The following is a 16,764-nucleotide window of genomic DNA, read 5'->3' on the forward strand; positions in this document are numbered from 1 at the left end:
TAGTGGATCTATTATCCATTGTGGGCACTCGAAACATTTTTCATGGCTCAATCGAGATAGAAGAACAACGTTGGCGGTTCCATTAATAAACGCGACAATTGCTCACACAGACAGAATTCGATGCACTAGAATCATAGAGGGAGACAGGTGGATGTCGGATGAGAGGGATGGAGACAGGGCATTGTTTTTATCTGCCGAAGGGAAAGAAGGATGCAAGAAACGCTTTAACCCACTGCCTAAATCAAAACCACAAAAACCGAAAAACCACTCAAAAAGAGTGAGTGCGATGGCGATAGCCATCAGAGAGTGAGACAGCTGATGAGGGGGCCGAAAGAGATAGCAGGGCAAAGCTATGCAAAGTTCATAGCATAATTTTCATCGCCGAACGGAAGTTTAAGCCAAGCAACAACACACATATGTACATATACCCAAAATACACAGCCTCACATACACACACACACACACATTGACTGATCGATTTTCAATTGAAATTCAGTGGTTTCCTTTATACAGGGCACATGTTGTTGGTGTTTTCCTCGATGGTCGCACCGAAAACAAGATAAAAAGCCTTTAAACAGAACCAATTTCAAGAGTGGGGTGCCATTAATTAAAGCAATTAAATGGATTTTTCATTTAAATTCAATTGCAGCACCGGTGTTCGTTATCCTTCTTGTATCTCGGCCTTATGGCCATCATCGGCTTGTGAACTCTTGCTGTTTTGGCCTGGCCGTAAAAACTTCCTCTTCCCGGAGGACACGTGCTTTGAGGGGAAAACTTTTTTATTGCCCATGCAAACGATCTGGCCGAGGAGCACTAACGAAACCAGAGCCAAACAAACGGCAAGGACAATAACGGAAGTAGTAAACAGGACTCGCATTGACATTTAAATGCCGCATTAAATTGCAATGGCAAATGGTCGAAAAGTTTTCAAAATGCCCTAACGAACGGCAGGAAAATTTGTACTTGGATTCCTAAACCATTTATAGTAATTTGTTCTGCGTTTTCTTTTTTTTTTACATTAACACATTCCATAGAGACTAAGTCTTTTAAAAGTGAAATGTATTTCACTTTTACTAGCACGGAATGGAGAACTTTTCGCTTAAAACTGATTGAATTATATTAATTAAAACAGTCTGAAGTTATTTCAACATTATTTTATGCTCATACTTATGTGAAATTATGTTCGTACAGTCCAATTTTATGGAAGGAAATCAAATCTGCAGGAGCAAGCATATGTCTTCAATGCGAAGACGTAAAATACTAGTTTTCAGTCACGTTCAGATGATTCCATTCAATATAGTTGAAATTGCTAGCGCAGCTCCTTGGCTGTCCATCCAAAAATAAGCCCTGAGATCCTTCAATAAGGCAGTAGAGACACACACACACACACGCTCTCATTTGGACGTTATCCTGGCATTATCCTGCCCATTTGGTTGGCAATAAAATTGCGAATGCTTTAAATGCATTATGGCGAGTGTCATTAAGTACAGTTGTCCCCAAAAGTTGGCCCGGCAAGAAATTGCGGGGCGTGTGCGATTGTAAAACATGCATTAATGTGGCCTACGTGTGCACTCACACAGACAACCGCACTGGCGCACACGAATGGCACACGCACACAACTGCACGTAGGAAAATTTTCAATTAATTTGCAGACCAAGATGCAGAGGCGAAACGAAACGAAACGAAAAATGGGGAAAATGTGGAGTGGAGTATCTTGCACTGACACCAGCAGACAATGCTAAAGATACGCTCATGTCGGATGTTGTCCTCTTGCCAACGCACACGCACACGCGCGCACACACACACACACGCACATGAGCTGTCAGAAATCTGCACTTCCGTCTTTTTGTCGATGGTCCGCCATTGCGGCGGAAGTTGTGTGGTAAATGCATTTGCATCGATGCATCGCCCACTTTCCCATTTACCCCCTCCCCGCCCTGCATCAAGCCCCTCTCCATCAAAACCATCTACGAAAATCGCCCGCTCCCCGCCAGCCAACACACTATATGTGCACGCTTGGCCAGCCATAATGAATATTCATATGATTAAGGGATTTACCCCGCCCGTAATTGAATTACCCCGAAAGAATTTAAAAATAAAAAACCCAATTTAAAATGACGCACAAAGTATTGGCCGTTGTAATGGGTTAATGAGAAAATTGGCGGGCCCATTGGTTGTTTATTACGCTGAAGGGATTCCCAAAAAAACAAAGCGAGTTGAAAGGTGAGGTGTGAATAAAAATATGATGTTCGCCATTTCCATCACAAGCATTCGCTGGTCACTTTAAATTAATAATCTGAAATGCAAGCAAGTTAATACAAAATATTTGAAATTATTCAAATTTAGTTAGCTGTGCAATCCTAATATCATAAACATAAGCTTTAAGTACAAACTTTGCAATAATTTAATAGATTTGATTGCAATGACCAAAGTTGCCAACTAAACACAACCGAAAATGGATGATCAGTGCAGTCGCATTTGGGGATTCGCAATGGATTTTTCCTCGAAATTGGACAACGTTTGTTGCCACCACACACAAGTCCGATTGCGATGCCTGCCATCTGTGTGCAATCAGCATTAGCCACGCCCTCGAAGGGCTTTTTCCGACCCCGCATTTCCCCTGACAGCCAAGGGGGCTGATGGTGGAAAAGGGGGGCGGGGTCTGGTGTTTGGACAAAAGGATTCATAATTCGCATAGATACAGAAACAAAGGGGCAAGGACATTAGCCGATGACCTCCTCAACAGCCTCCGATTACTTAACGGCCTGGCCCATATTGTGTTGGCCCACATAGCTGGTGACAAATGTAAATTTGGATTTCGGATTTGGCCAACTCTATGCCGATGCCATCCCGCTCTTTCGCGCTCTCTCGGCCACATTCCATTCCGGAAAGTTTGCCTCTGTTCGATTTGCGGGGCGGTAATTGAAAAGCGTCCGTTGCTAATTGACTGGTCGAGTGACTGGCTGACATGCACACATGGAAACACTTTCCCACGCCCCTTTCCACGCTCTTTCCTCCGCCTCGCCATTCCCCGCTCCACTAAACTCTGGTATTCTGGTGACCGCCGGCTGAGTGGTGACCCCGAAAGAACTTGTCTTGCCGTGCCACGTTTAAAATGAGCGATAAATACAGCGGAGGAGAAGTGCAGTTGCCAAGGGAAAGATCTCAAGCAAAACTACAAGAAATCAACCAATTATATTGAGTATATTGCATTTGCATAGGTTTCGAAAAGACTAGGGTTGTGTAATTTTTGAAAGAGATATAAAAAATCAGCTTAGAATTATTCAGCTACCCTGTAGAGCAAGAATCCACTCCATTCCTCAACTTCTGCCGCCGGGCAAAACATTTGTTCAACTCTCGGTTGCCTTCGAGGGCATATATTTCCCTCGAGTCCTGCCAAAGCGATGAAAACTCTTAACCTTTCACACACACAGCAGCGGTGGTTGATATAGTTCTAAAACAAAAACAGGACACTTAATTACATATTTGAAAATCAATAGAACATTTGGCAGCTTTTCAGTTATAGTTGCATGTTGAATAAGAATTAAATTATTATATAAATGATTGCATATATGCAGATGGACGTCGAAATATGCAATACATTTCACCAAAAGATCGCTTTAAACGCTTGATATATATTTAAATTAAGTATATCATTATATTGCGCATTATAGTGCTGCTGGAACATGTTAGCTTTTTGCTCTTGTTCTTGGCCTTTTCTGTTTTGGCTTTTGTGTCTGGACGGGTTTTTTCTTTTTATTTTCTACTTCAGGGCTTCAGCTGCAAGCAATATTGAGTGGATTTTTTCCCTATTGTTTTCTTTTTTTCGGTTCGGCATTTTTTCATTTCCTCTCGTTTTTTCGTCCGGTCTGTTTCGCTTTCAGCGGAATGTCAGAAGTGGACGGACGCTGGCCAGAGGGTCAGGGGTCAAGGGTTAAGGGGTATCTGCTGGCATCTGCCAGAAGGCGTTAAGTGTTTGAATTTAGTTAGTGCAAAGGGGATTCAGCAGCTGGCTTCCTCAGCTCCTTCTCGACTCCCCTCCATCAATTGAATCAACTGCGATTTATTGTTATGGCATTCGGCACTCATCCAGACAGTTATGCGGCTGTTTATGCCCTTTGCTCCGAATTCGAACTATACTTCTATCTCCTCGACGGGCAGACGTGGCGTATGCGTTATATTTGAACTCGGGCGTGCAATGAATTGCAGCTGCTCGATGGGGCAAGATTACTTTGATGACGGACTTTTCTTCTCTAACACGCTCGCCCCGAGAAGGGCTCCTTACACAGAAAGAAATAGTTATGAACTCAAACATTGAGTTCAAGTTTCTAAGTACGATGCATAAATCTTCTCAAGCTGAATTTGTTATTTTCTCATTGCTTATTTGTTGTTGGATGGTGAAAGAAATCAATTTCGGTGACTTCTTCTCGCTGTGCATGGCTTCGTCGGTTTTATTTTGGGAAATCCACTCATGCCAAGTCAGTGGGAATCATTGCGCAATTTAGCAGCTCGATGCACTTTGCCGAGGCAAAATGCCTGCATCCATCATAAATACACGCTTGATGCGAGTTGTGGCAAAACTTGGAATCACCGAAGCCAAATGCCCAAACTGGATAAGCTAATGGCAGCCAAGGAAACTGTGCGGCGAACTGCCGAAACTGGGAAAGGTTATACCGAATCAGTGCGGTCGAGGGCATAACGCACGCAAATGGAGACACAAACCGGGCCTAAAGGAGAAAGGCGGCTAGAACGAGTGCAAAAACTATGCCGGAAATACGTGCTTAGCATGAAAACGCACAGCAACAACAACGGGAGACGGATGAACAGACACAGACATACACACACGCACACAGACGTAGTCATGGCAACAGACACACACACACACACACACAAACGAACACTAACACAGACGGAGGCTGGGCACTACTACCAATGCTAGCACACTCACACAGACGCAGGCAGACGCACATGTGGCACATAAACCGCTTAACAATGCCACTTCCGCTTTTGGCATGCGGTTTACCCGCTCGTTGCTCCACTGTACAGTGGGTCAGAACGGCTGCCAGCACTGGCAAATTCATCGAGGTTTTGCATATTAAATACTCGCCCAGTCTTATAATTCTTTCAGTTTAAGTGGTGGCAAATCAAGAAACTGCAATCAGTTTTATGCGAGATCTCAAAACACTAGTGATATCTGTGCTTTCAGAATAATCCTAGTGCTTGAAAATATATTCATTAGCACTGCATTCGTACTCATTAAGTTATTAACTTTTGAAATAATGCATTTTGCATCCACAGTATCGTATTTTCTGTTCGGTTAGAGACGTCAGTTGTTTATGCCGCTGTCTTTCTTGTTGCTGCTATTGTTGTTGTTTATGTTGCTCACGGTTTTTGTGCACACACACATGCACATGCAGACACACATGCACACACAGGGGAACCCCCAAAATGGAAGCGGGATTTTTGGGACAGAAAGAGCAGAGCAGAGCAGAGCATTTTCCACATTTTCACAAGTTGAGCCAGCCAGTTGAACCGCCTACAAAAGCAGAGCGATGTCAGTGGAAAATCGCCTCGGCTTATGCAATCGTTGTTGGCATTGTTTTCTGCAGTCTGAGTTTTGGCTCATAAATAAGCATATCTCGTTTTTCGGTTCGTCTCGATGTCAGAATTATTTCCATTACATTAGTAACCGAAACGACAACATCTGGTCAAGATTGTTAGCCCCAAAATAGCAGTTGGTTGTATTTGGTTCTAGTATGTATGTACCTTTAAGCAAAGGTAATAAAATGCAAATAGAAATATATAAAGTTATATATTAGTTAGTTAGTTAGCATATATATTAAGTTAGCATTAGTTGACCGATTTTAAAGCCATAAATCTTGAATGCAATTTCCTTATTGCTAGGCCGCTCCATTTGGGCCCCTTTCCCTGATTTCCCCGATTTCCCTGATTTTGCAGCAGTCAGGAGCAAAACTTTTGCCCGACAGGCCACTGAATGTTTAATGAGCAAATATTTGAGCCAAACATTGAACCGAAGAGGAAGCCGTGCGGCCTACCTCGTCCCTCGATCCCGTAAACAATAAGCAGATTGAAGCATTTGTGGCATAACTTATTCATAAGACACACCCCCCCTCTGGCACAATTTCTTAAATTCCCGAACCCCACTTGAACTAATTCCCAAATATTAGCTAAACAAACTTCTTTGAAAAGTTTCAAACGGTGTGTGTGTGTGTGCTTGTGTGTGCGTGTGTGTTGGTTGGGGCTCTGTGCGGTTGCCCCAAAAGTGACCGGCAAAAATCAAAGTCAAGCGCCCTCTGTCGGCGGAAAGAGGAGCCAACAACGTGCCACACCAATGTCACCTCAACCGCAATGCCACATATGTGATTTTTAGCAATTAAGAAAACTGAAAATACGAATCTCATGCGGGGTGCTAGATGGCCTACTAAATTATTAAACATTTGCTGTGGGCGGGAGTGAAAGTCACCCCAGGAGCAAATATTTGCATGCAACACTTGCTTACATTAAACAAAGTTGTACACAGGTTGCAGCCACGCCCCCATTTGACCCCCACGCTGCTGCGCCCCCTTCATGGTCAGTGATATAAAGGGACGTGTTTGTGTGTGTGAGTGGGTGGAATATATATCTCTGCGATAATTAAGCACACATTATGAACGCTCATCTGGGCTCCTCGTTCACGTATATTCGCCAGTATAACCGCTTCCATGTGTGGTATATATGTATTTACATATATATGTACATATATATGTATGTATACAGAATTGCCCAGTTGCTCGGATTTTCCCCACTGACCGTGACTCGTTATTCACTTTCCCCAATTAACGCTAGAGAGGCCCAGAAAATCACTTTTTATAATCTGAAATATGTATACACATAATGGTACAGTAGAGACTCCTTTAAAGTGGATCTATGAAATGGAGTAACATATCTGGATGCCATGCTGCTGTTTTTCGTCTCGTCTGCCAGCCAAGATGTCAATAAACTTTGGGGGTTTCCTCGGAACGTTTGTTCTCCTTGTTTTTAGCTCTGATTTCAGTGACACCGAAAGCAGTTGCGGGAAAACTTCGCGGCCGAGGGTGGTGGAAAATTCAGGGGGGCTGTGCTGCATGCACACATGCACTTAAAAGTGTATTCGTGTAACACGTAAAAGGACTTAAAATGAAGGTGTGCATAACTAAATAAATTCTATCAACAGCAGCAGAAGCAGAGGCAGCAGCGACATCCTCGTGTCGCCTTCTTTTTCGTCCTTAGCCAACATGTGGAACAGGCCTCCCAAGTGGGACAAACACTATTTCTGGCGGTGACACCAAAAGGGGAAAAAACAGCCCAGCACACCAACACAGTAAAGAAAATGGAAAAATGGAAGGCTCGGAAAACTCAGAGACTCAGAGACCCAGAGACTCAAAAGCGTGGGAATGGGTGGGCAAAAATTGTGTTAAGCGTTGATTCTTTTGTTCTTGACTCTGTGTCTTCGCCCCCGAAACCCTTTCATTCGGCTCCATTCTACTTGCAGCCTAGTGGCATGCATGTCTAAGATGCAGCCGCCACCCACTGGGCGCCGCCCGCCCACCGAAAAGGACGATCCCCTGGCAGCACTAACCACCCAATCCCCTGGCTGGAAATTTGTGCTACTTTGTCTTTTGTGTTAACAACAGCAGAACAAATAACAAGAAAGAAGGACATAGCAGGTGTGTCGATCTGAAAGTACCCATTTCAATGGACCATAAAGTGTTCTATAACTTAACAAATGGTTTATTCAACCAATTACTAATTTACTTGTGCATACCTATATCTTAAAATAGTTGAATGAAAGAGGTGTGTGAGCACGATATACCCCAAAAGTCCAACGATTGCTGGGTACTAAAAACGAGAGGAGTGCAAGAAATTGCTGCCGCCTAAAATATTTCAACAAAACACAAAGTTTGCTTCTTGGCAACGTTGTCGTTGTTGCTTTTGTGGAGGAGCGGCAAAAGGGAAAAATAATAGAACTACTTAATAAAACAAAGACACGACGTGGGCGGCGTCATCATCATCCTTGTAGTTGTAGTTCCACTTCTTTTTTTTCTTTTTTTTTTTTTTTTGTTACCAGCTCTTCCAGTTGCTGTTGCTGCACTTTTTGCATATGCATGGCCGCCCACTTTGCCTGCCGCTCCCCCTTATATCTTATGTATATTTTTTCGGTTCGTTTTTTGCCGACCAGTGTTGGGCAACGCGACAAAATTGTCGTGAGTTGCTTTGCTTTCGTTTCACTTTCCTCAGCCTCGATTTGCCCTGTGTTTTTTCGCTGCAGTTTCAGTTGCTGGCTGCAAAAATATGCAAATTGCATGAAAATCTGGCGTTTTATTCGCCCACCCCCCTGCTCCCCTCTGCCTCACCCCCACGATTTCCCTTACGTTACGCTGGCCATGATCCCTTACGTGAGGGCATGCCGTTAACGAAATGGGTTCCGAAAATGAGCATGCGAAATTTTTAAGCTGTGCATTTACCCGGCATTAAAATTGCAACACCTTTGGCTCTGTATGTTTCCCGCCTTTTATTCATACAAACAAGTTTCCCTCTTCTGCAAGCTAAATTTATGAAAGCACAATTGTCAAATCTACTATGCATATGCATACTATATTGAGGAAGTATGCGGTGGTAATATGTAGTAGCTGTGCTTTTCAAATCAAGTGGAAGTAGTAATTGGTCTAACTCCATTTGCAACTTAATGCCACGCACTTTACGCGCTCATCTTCGCGTTGGCAATTGCAGACTATGGTACTTGGGTTCTTTATTAACTCCCCTGGAACTCCGGTGGCTCCACTCACTACTCACTGCTCGTAACTACTCATAACTTGCAGTCCCATTAAAAGACGGAGCAGCAGGAGTATCGCCTTACGTGACGTAAGCCAGCCTTAAGTTGTGCCTTATGACGATGGCTGCAACTTCGTTTACACTTTCAGCCCTCTGGCCCAAACCCACTTGACCTGCCATTACGAGCAGAGCCCTACACTGCAAGTTTGGGGGAGAACCAACACTGGCAAGTGCAGAAGGTCATTAAAGTGGTGTTAAATTTTAAAATGGTTGATAATAATAATGATAATGATAATATTTTGTGGCGCTTGCAACACTTTTATTAAATATTTAAAGTCTTTACAGCTAGATATGATAAATATTAGCATAGATACCATTTTAATTCGTATTTCTCCGATTTTTCCCTATTTTGTGGCTGTGCACACTCCTAACCTCAGTGAAGTTAACTCCGCCCACAGATAAGGCGAAAAGCAGGACAGAAATGGAGGAGGAAGTTCTTCAGCCATTAGCACAGTACTTTTGCACTTTTTTGCACTGTGTTGCTGTCGACAGTTGCCCCTTGTTCCGCATCTGCGCGAAGGAGAAGGGGAAAGGACCCGCGGGGATTCCTTGGAATGGCTCCTGCTCCTTGCCAAATTGTTATGCAAAATCTGCATAATACATTATGTAATTATGAACGTGACAAAAGTATATTTCCATTCTGCCTTTCGCATTGCCCTGCCTGCCAACGATCTCGGCTTCCCCTCGACTTGACTCGGTCCCACCGGGCGTATGCGCAATGTTCGTTTTCGCATTTAATTTTGCATAAACAACATTTAATTAGTTTTTGCTTATCATCAACTGCCGGATATCCAGCAGCTCCTTGGCATCGGGTTGCAGCAAATTATTTCGCACCACTTCACTTGTTTGACTTGGTTCGGTTCGACTCGGCTCACTGAAATGTACTCAATTAATTGTAATTTATATAAACGCATATTTGTGTGTGCTAGCATCAATGGGTTGTATATTGTGCGCACACACACACACACACAGACAGGTGATGTGTACATTAGCCGGTGTTTGCCTTAACCAACACCCATTCACACACACGCACACAGGTGAAGAAGACCACACATGGACACAGTCATCAGCATATGTCAACAATTGTTTCGGCTTAACCCAGTCAACAAATTGTTGGGCAAACTAAGAAGTACAAATTGAAGTTTGGCCAGCACACAATGTGTAAGGTGTCGTAGAAAATTTCTTATAGAATGTTTAGATTTCGGGGAGTTTCTCGACTAAAAAGAGTATAATAAATTTAGAAAAGTGGCTTTTCAACTGGGACTTCATTGGTTAAATAAATGACTTTTTGTGACTAATAGTTCCAACACATTATTTATGCTCCTACAGTAAATTTCTCCCTTTGATTAACTAAAACATGAAATCCTTTTCCTGCTCAACTAAGTTCTTTGGGTTATGCTTGTAGATCGCAGTAAAGTGAGCATTGAATAACAAGTTTAAAATATATTATTGCTGCATTTTTAATTAATGGCATTAGTAATTTATGCATTTTAATTGCTAATTAATGCAAAATTTACACAAGAAACGTATAAGCGCGAAAGCAAGAAGGATGAAACAAGGCTGGATTTGTAATTAGCGGTTGCGTTGTCCGCCGTTTAAGTGTGTGTGTGTGTGCACAACAATTTGCATAGGCAAATAAGCGATTGGCCAGTGGGCACGGCTGTCCGGGGGCGTGGCGGCGAAAAAGTTTCGCCGGCGGAAGTTCATTTTATGGCCATCTCTCTGGCGCTGTCACTTCCGGTTTGTTTAAGTCCGCCTATGTGTGTGTGTGTGTTTAATGAGCCCCTATTTATTACCTTGCCCTTTTAATTTATGTGCGAAACAAATTAGAGAGCCAAGAGTTCTGGCCTAATGCTGTTTAACTGCCCTCCCAACTTGCAACCTGCAGAAACAATTGCCAAGATAATCGCAGAATGGGATTGAAAATGAAAACAAAAGTGGATGGAAAGAGAAAAGGATTTAAATAAGAAAAGTTTCCATTGTTCGAAATGGGATAAATATAAAAACTAAGCAGCTACTTCAGAAATCTGTATACTTCCTGTGGGAGTTCATTAACTAAGCATAAAAGGATAACAAGATAAACGACACAGCCATTTAAAAGCGCTGGGAATCAATATTAGAAACTGGCTAAAAAACGTAGAAAAGTTATGAACTTGCCAGTGAACTTCGCTGACTTTCTGGAGCAGGGAACTTTTTCAATAAGTCACTTATCAACTTTCCACTGCCAATGGCAACACAACATGGCCAACAAATTCTTATTAGAGTTGAGCGATTTGCCTTCTTTATTCCCACAAAAAAAAAAAAACTGATGCAACTGGCATTTGCGTCACATGCGGGAAAAAATTGTATAAACTTTAAGTGCCGAAGAAAAAATGCAAACCAAGAAGAAAGAATATATTTTAGCCAACAATAAATAGCAAGTTATTTCAATGGCTTCCCCGACTTATTGGTTCCACTTTTCGTATTCCTTTAAATATCTTTCATCCCTGAATATATACAAATATCCTTAAACAATTAACAAATTTTTCTTTCTGTGCGGAAAAGGCATTGAAAATAAAAAGGAAAAATAATAGAGTAGGGAAGCATTATAAAGACAAGAATGGCATAGGGAAATATGAGCCAGCTAAAAGCCAAAGCTGAAAACCCAAGAAAATCCCAAAAAGAAAAGCAGCAATACAAGCACTCAACCACACACACACACACACACAGAGACACAATTATATATGTATGTGTGTTCTCAGAGATGTATATGTATATGCTCGTATGAATGACGGCGTTTATCTTCGCGTAATGAAGACATTCCCCAACTTTCGGCACTAAAACTAATTTCGAGAACTGAACAGCACGGCATCGTCCGCCCCTCTTTTGTGCGAATGGGGGCGTGGCAAGTAGAACATAAATTAAAATGTTAGCTAAAAGTTTTTGCCGCTAAAATGGCGCTGCAAAGGAGCAAAACTTCGGCTGGGAGGGGAAGGAAAAACGAGTGTAAATGACACTTAACACAATTATATAAGCATTTAAAGTTGCATGCCCACACTCACACACACTCGCACACTCATGTGTGTATATGTGAGTATGTGTGGGTAGGCATGCATTACTGCGCTGCATATTAAATTAATGGTGTGCCAAGAAGTGTGCAATGGCAAAAAGTAAATAAGATGTGGACTGAAGCCAAGTAGTCGACTTGGAAATACTCAAAAGTATTTTTGAAATATATCTAAGATGATAATAAAAACATCCTGCTTAGGGATAAGTTGGGATTCTTCTTCGCTTGCTAGTTAAATTGTTTAAACAATAGTTTATATTTGTTGAGGAGGTAATATGATTTTAGTTAAGGTACCTAAGATCCTTTGCTCCACCTTAGCCATCTAGTTTCTCCATCAAGTCCTAGTTTTGCTGGCATTAGAATACAAATAAAGCAAAGTTCTTGTTGAGCTCACAGGAGCAGAATTCCAGTGGCACCACCCACTAAACGCCACCCACCGCCCAACCGAAACACTGGCCCACCAACAACAGCAAACTGCACAAGACAAACAAACAAGCACATGCACTCGTGTGTGTGTGTGTGTGTGTTTGTGGGGGGATAATGGTGGGTGGGGCAGTTAAAGATTTATGCGCTCGTTAAGGGCAGTTCCATGCTGCTTTTTATGTGTCATGTGTGCTGCTCCAGCCACCCTTAACCCGCCGAAGCGCCGTGGAACCCCCTCTTAACCCCACTGTGTCTGCAGTTTAGTGCTCTAATCATACAAGATTCAGTGGGTCCGGCTATCCGCACAAAATGCGTGGCAAGTGGAAGCTGCCGTTAGTGTCGCACTTGAAATTAAACAATAAACCGAACAAGCAAAAGCAACAGTTTGCCCCAAAGGGACTTCCCCTCCTTTTCGTCATCCGATGAATTATCGCCATGTCGGTTTGAATTACACTTTAAGCTTTTTCCCAGCGTAGAAGCACTGAGTTATTTGACTTTAAATCAGCGCTAATAACTCGGGGGTTTTCGTATGTTTCACAATGCTGAGTGGCATAATATATGGTTTCCGATTTCTCAAGTTTTCGGGTTTCCTTTGCTGGCAAGTAAGGTACATATGTTTTAAAACATTTCTCCTGATTAAGTTAATTCAAATGCGCGTTATTAACATTCAATTAGGATTTAATTTCGTTTTAAGCAGCGATTTGTGTGTGTATCGTTATGATTTAAATCCAATTTAAACAGTTAACATTTTGATGTTGTACGTAGGATTTTACCTGTTTTTTTTTCCCGCAATTTGTGGTTATTTATATTTTTAATGAATTTTGCTGTCATGTTTTTGGGATGTGCTCTCAATTTAATATTACCAATTTAATTTAAAGCTCCATTTTAAATGCGCATTGTAATGGGTTGGCTTTCAACAGACTATTTTCCGAATCAACGCCACAAATCTTGTCAAAGTTATATGTTCATTTCGAACACTATTGAGTTTTCTTTTTGTGGCTTTTCCCCAATATTTGTGGCACCCTTTAGACTCTTGAATTGCATTCTTTCGCTTGGCAAGGAAAACAAAGTCGGCAAAAAGTCAACAGGACGACGAAAAGATGAAGAAAAATTACGGTTTAGCTTGGTTTTTGGACCCGCCAAGAACCAAATAAAAGACGTGTATAAAAACGGTAAAAACGTAAATAAGCAGGGCGCAGGGCATGGCGGAAAAGCGGAGAAGCTGGGGGGAAAACTGGAAGAGGAATGAAAAAACCAACTCCACTCCCGGAAAAGTCTGTGCAAACATTTTATGGCACTTTTGGCTTATTTTCAGCTGCCAGTGCTTGCTGCTGCACACACGAAGACATTGTTGTAGGAGCCCGCTTTTCAGGGAGCTAACAGCACCACCAACCCCCTCCCCTTGTATTAACCCCACTCCCAACCCCACCTACTTTTGTGGCCCCCAACTAGCAATAACTGTTGACAATCTTTGGCAACTTTCGTTAGCCTCAGATTCTTCTCTTGGAAACTTTAGGGGGGACGTTCGATGCCCCCCTTTTTTCATGGGGTTTTCCTCCTTATAAAGCTCTGCTTCTTCACCATCACGCACATCAACGGAAATCGATCTCATCACTTATGCAAAATGTGACGCAGTTAGTTCGGAAAATTTATACACGAACTGAGACGCACACGCACACAATCATACCACCACCAAAATAAGAAGAGTTGTTTACCCATGACGAGGGATTACCCCGAAATATTCTTTATTGAGATTTCAACCTTAAAAAATTGCATAAAATTTCAAATATTTATGTTTGCGCTGATGAGTCCAAGCGGAGAATATTCGGCGGACGGGGGGGAAAGTCACGACTGAAAATACCCAAGATACAGTTCAACATTTACGAGATGTTGCCAAGGTGAGCGATACGCAAACACACATGACCGGGGGCTTATATACACATGCACTGCGCGAAAATATTGTGCCTGTCTGTGCATTTGGGAAAATGCTTTTTAGATGATTTATTCAACAACAATTTAAGGTAGACTGGAATTAAGCGGAGTTTTTCGCTCAGTGTGCCAGCAAACAATCCCAATCCGAGCTGTGACAGTACGAGAATGCAACCGCGATGTCTTTGAGTCGCCTGCTATTTTTGGGCCACGGCACGGAGGACTGTCGGAAGGATCCCCATCCTCACGGTGTCGTGTCAACTTCAGCTGCCATGGCAGTTGCCAAAAAGAATGCCTGCAAAGCGGAAACGCACACACACCGGCACACACAGGCACACAGATACACGGGTACACGGATACAGATGCAGACACAAGGAGTCCCCCATGAAAAGTTCTACCTCGACTGTTGCTTTATTTCCTTTGGCTTTCGTTTTTATTTGGTGTTTTTTAAATTGTATGCAAGATTTATTAAGATTTAAAAGCTTTTATGTGTGTTGCTGTCAATTGTTGTTGCCCTCGCTCACTCACTCACACATGACAGTATGGGCGAAGAGCGAGCGAGCGAGGGAGCGAGCAACACGGGTATGTGTCGAGCACACGTGTTTGTCCTTTAATTTCCTTTGCCACAAAACTGTTGTTATTGCAACACTTTAATTGAAATTTGTCTCTGTCGTTTCTATTTTCCACCTGCTCTCAGTTGTGCAGCCCTTCCTTTAGCTTGGCCCATCGCATTGCTCATACTGTGCACTGTGGCCACGTACGTTGCTCATACGCACTGTGGTGTCCCGAACCGGAGAATTAATATTATTATCATGGCCCATAAGTGTCCATCCGTTTCTGTTTGCACTCGTCTCCTTGTCCTTGTCCTTGTCCTGCTCCTTGTTCTTGTCATTGTTCTTGTTTTTGCATTTGTTTACTTTGTTTTGTCTACTAATTGGATTCTGACTTGGGCATGGAACCTGGACAAAAAACTGGGTGAAATCCAACTGATTTTTCTTTGGGCTGTGAAAAATGCATGGCACATATATGGGCATATATACCCGTTCATATATACGGATAGGTAAATCTGTTGACTTCAAATTGTTTGGCCATCAGAAGTGGTTCAATCCCCTCCATGGTTTTCTCATTCTATGCATGTGTGTGCCAGTCAAACGAAATTAGTTTTTATTGTCCATTACAAATGTTTCAAATTGTAATCCTGTTAAATGGCAAATGGCTATCGATAAACGACAAACGATAATTGCCTGGGAGCTGTGGGAATCATAATCGAGTACCTGCCGGGCATGAAAACGTGAAAAGGGTTTGTAGTTCTCGTTGGACGTTGGAGATTGGCTGACAATTTCCTTGATTGCCTTGCCAACTTGATGCTCTCTTCAACTGGCGTTCTAAAAGCTTATGCTGTTTTCCAAATTAAATGAAATTTGTTTGCCAATGATTATCCCTTGTATTGCGTAGCTTTTTCGTTTCTTGATAACAAGTATCTTATGGCTTTCCTAATGGATTCTATAACTGCTGTGCTTAAATACCAGGAAACATATTCCCTGCCACCAGAAATGAGAGCAGTTATCTCATTTCACTTGGGAGCATAGTAGTTACACATACAGGCACATATCCTCAGCCAACAGACTTGGGGATGCATAGTGAGCGGTACTTAGCTTAACCAACTGAAATGCACACAACATTAACTGGCAAGAGATGCAGCGGCATTATCATATCTTATTACAGACATTCGCCAGCTATCCGGGTGATGAGTGCAGAGTCCTGGAAGTGGGGAATCCAGTTGAAAGGATGTGCAATGGCAGGGACTCCTGCCAACACTTAACTCCATAAAGCGAGTCAAGTATAAATTGAAATTTAAATGAATATGCGCTGACTGGCGGCTGGCTGGCAAGGGGGAACAAAAAGAAGCGGGGACCATGGGCTTCCATATTTTTTTCGTGAGAACGCCATAACAGCAACAGCTGGCAATCATTTGATTATGTGTTTTGTGCGCGTGGCTTGGCTCCATGTCCTATGTCGTGTCGTGTAAGGATCCGAGGGCCAGAGGAGACAATTAACACCCCCCTTTGGTCACCCCGCATACGCGTAAAGTGTGGCCCTGGGCAAATGATTTGCATTAAAAATGCTCATTAACTCGGCCCCAGTTGTTATGCAATTTATTTTTGCCCACGGGCCATGCAGCAGCTCACAAAGCAAAACACAGGAAAAAAAACAGAAAAACAAAATATACAGGCAGCTCAAAAGTGAGATTAGTACTTTGTGTGGTTGGTTGGATGAGTAATTGTCCTTAAAACTTGAATTTGTTTCAATATGTAAGTAACTATCTAATGCTAGTTTTTCTAGTTATATATTTAATTGCAATATATTCTCTTCATATTCAGATTGGTTATAAGCTTAAATAATTTTAATTTACAAACATTGTAGTTGCACTTGCTTAAAAGATTATACAATTTCTATGCATATTTACTTTAGTCATTGAATTTACATTTTTTAAT

The 16,764-nt window shown here is 42.2% G+C and overlaps 1 protein-coding gene across 2 annotated transcripts in view; it reads left to right on the forward strand.

The window, feature by feature from the left end:
* The window catches only part of LOC6740008 (uncharacterized protein DDB_G0284459), a 56,245-nt gene that overhangs the window by 21,033 nt on the left and 18,448 nt on the right, over positions 1-16,764 (forward strand). The gene's annotated exons all lie outside the window — the stretch shown is intronic.

The sequence above is a fragment of the Drosophila simulans genome, chromosome X (assembly GCF_016746395.2).
Source record: "Drosophila simulans strain w501 chromosome X, Prin_Dsim_3.1, whole genome shotgun sequence".
Taxonomy (NCBI): domain Eukaryota; kingdom Metazoa; phylum Arthropoda; class Insecta; order Diptera; family Drosophilidae; genus Drosophila; species Drosophila simulans.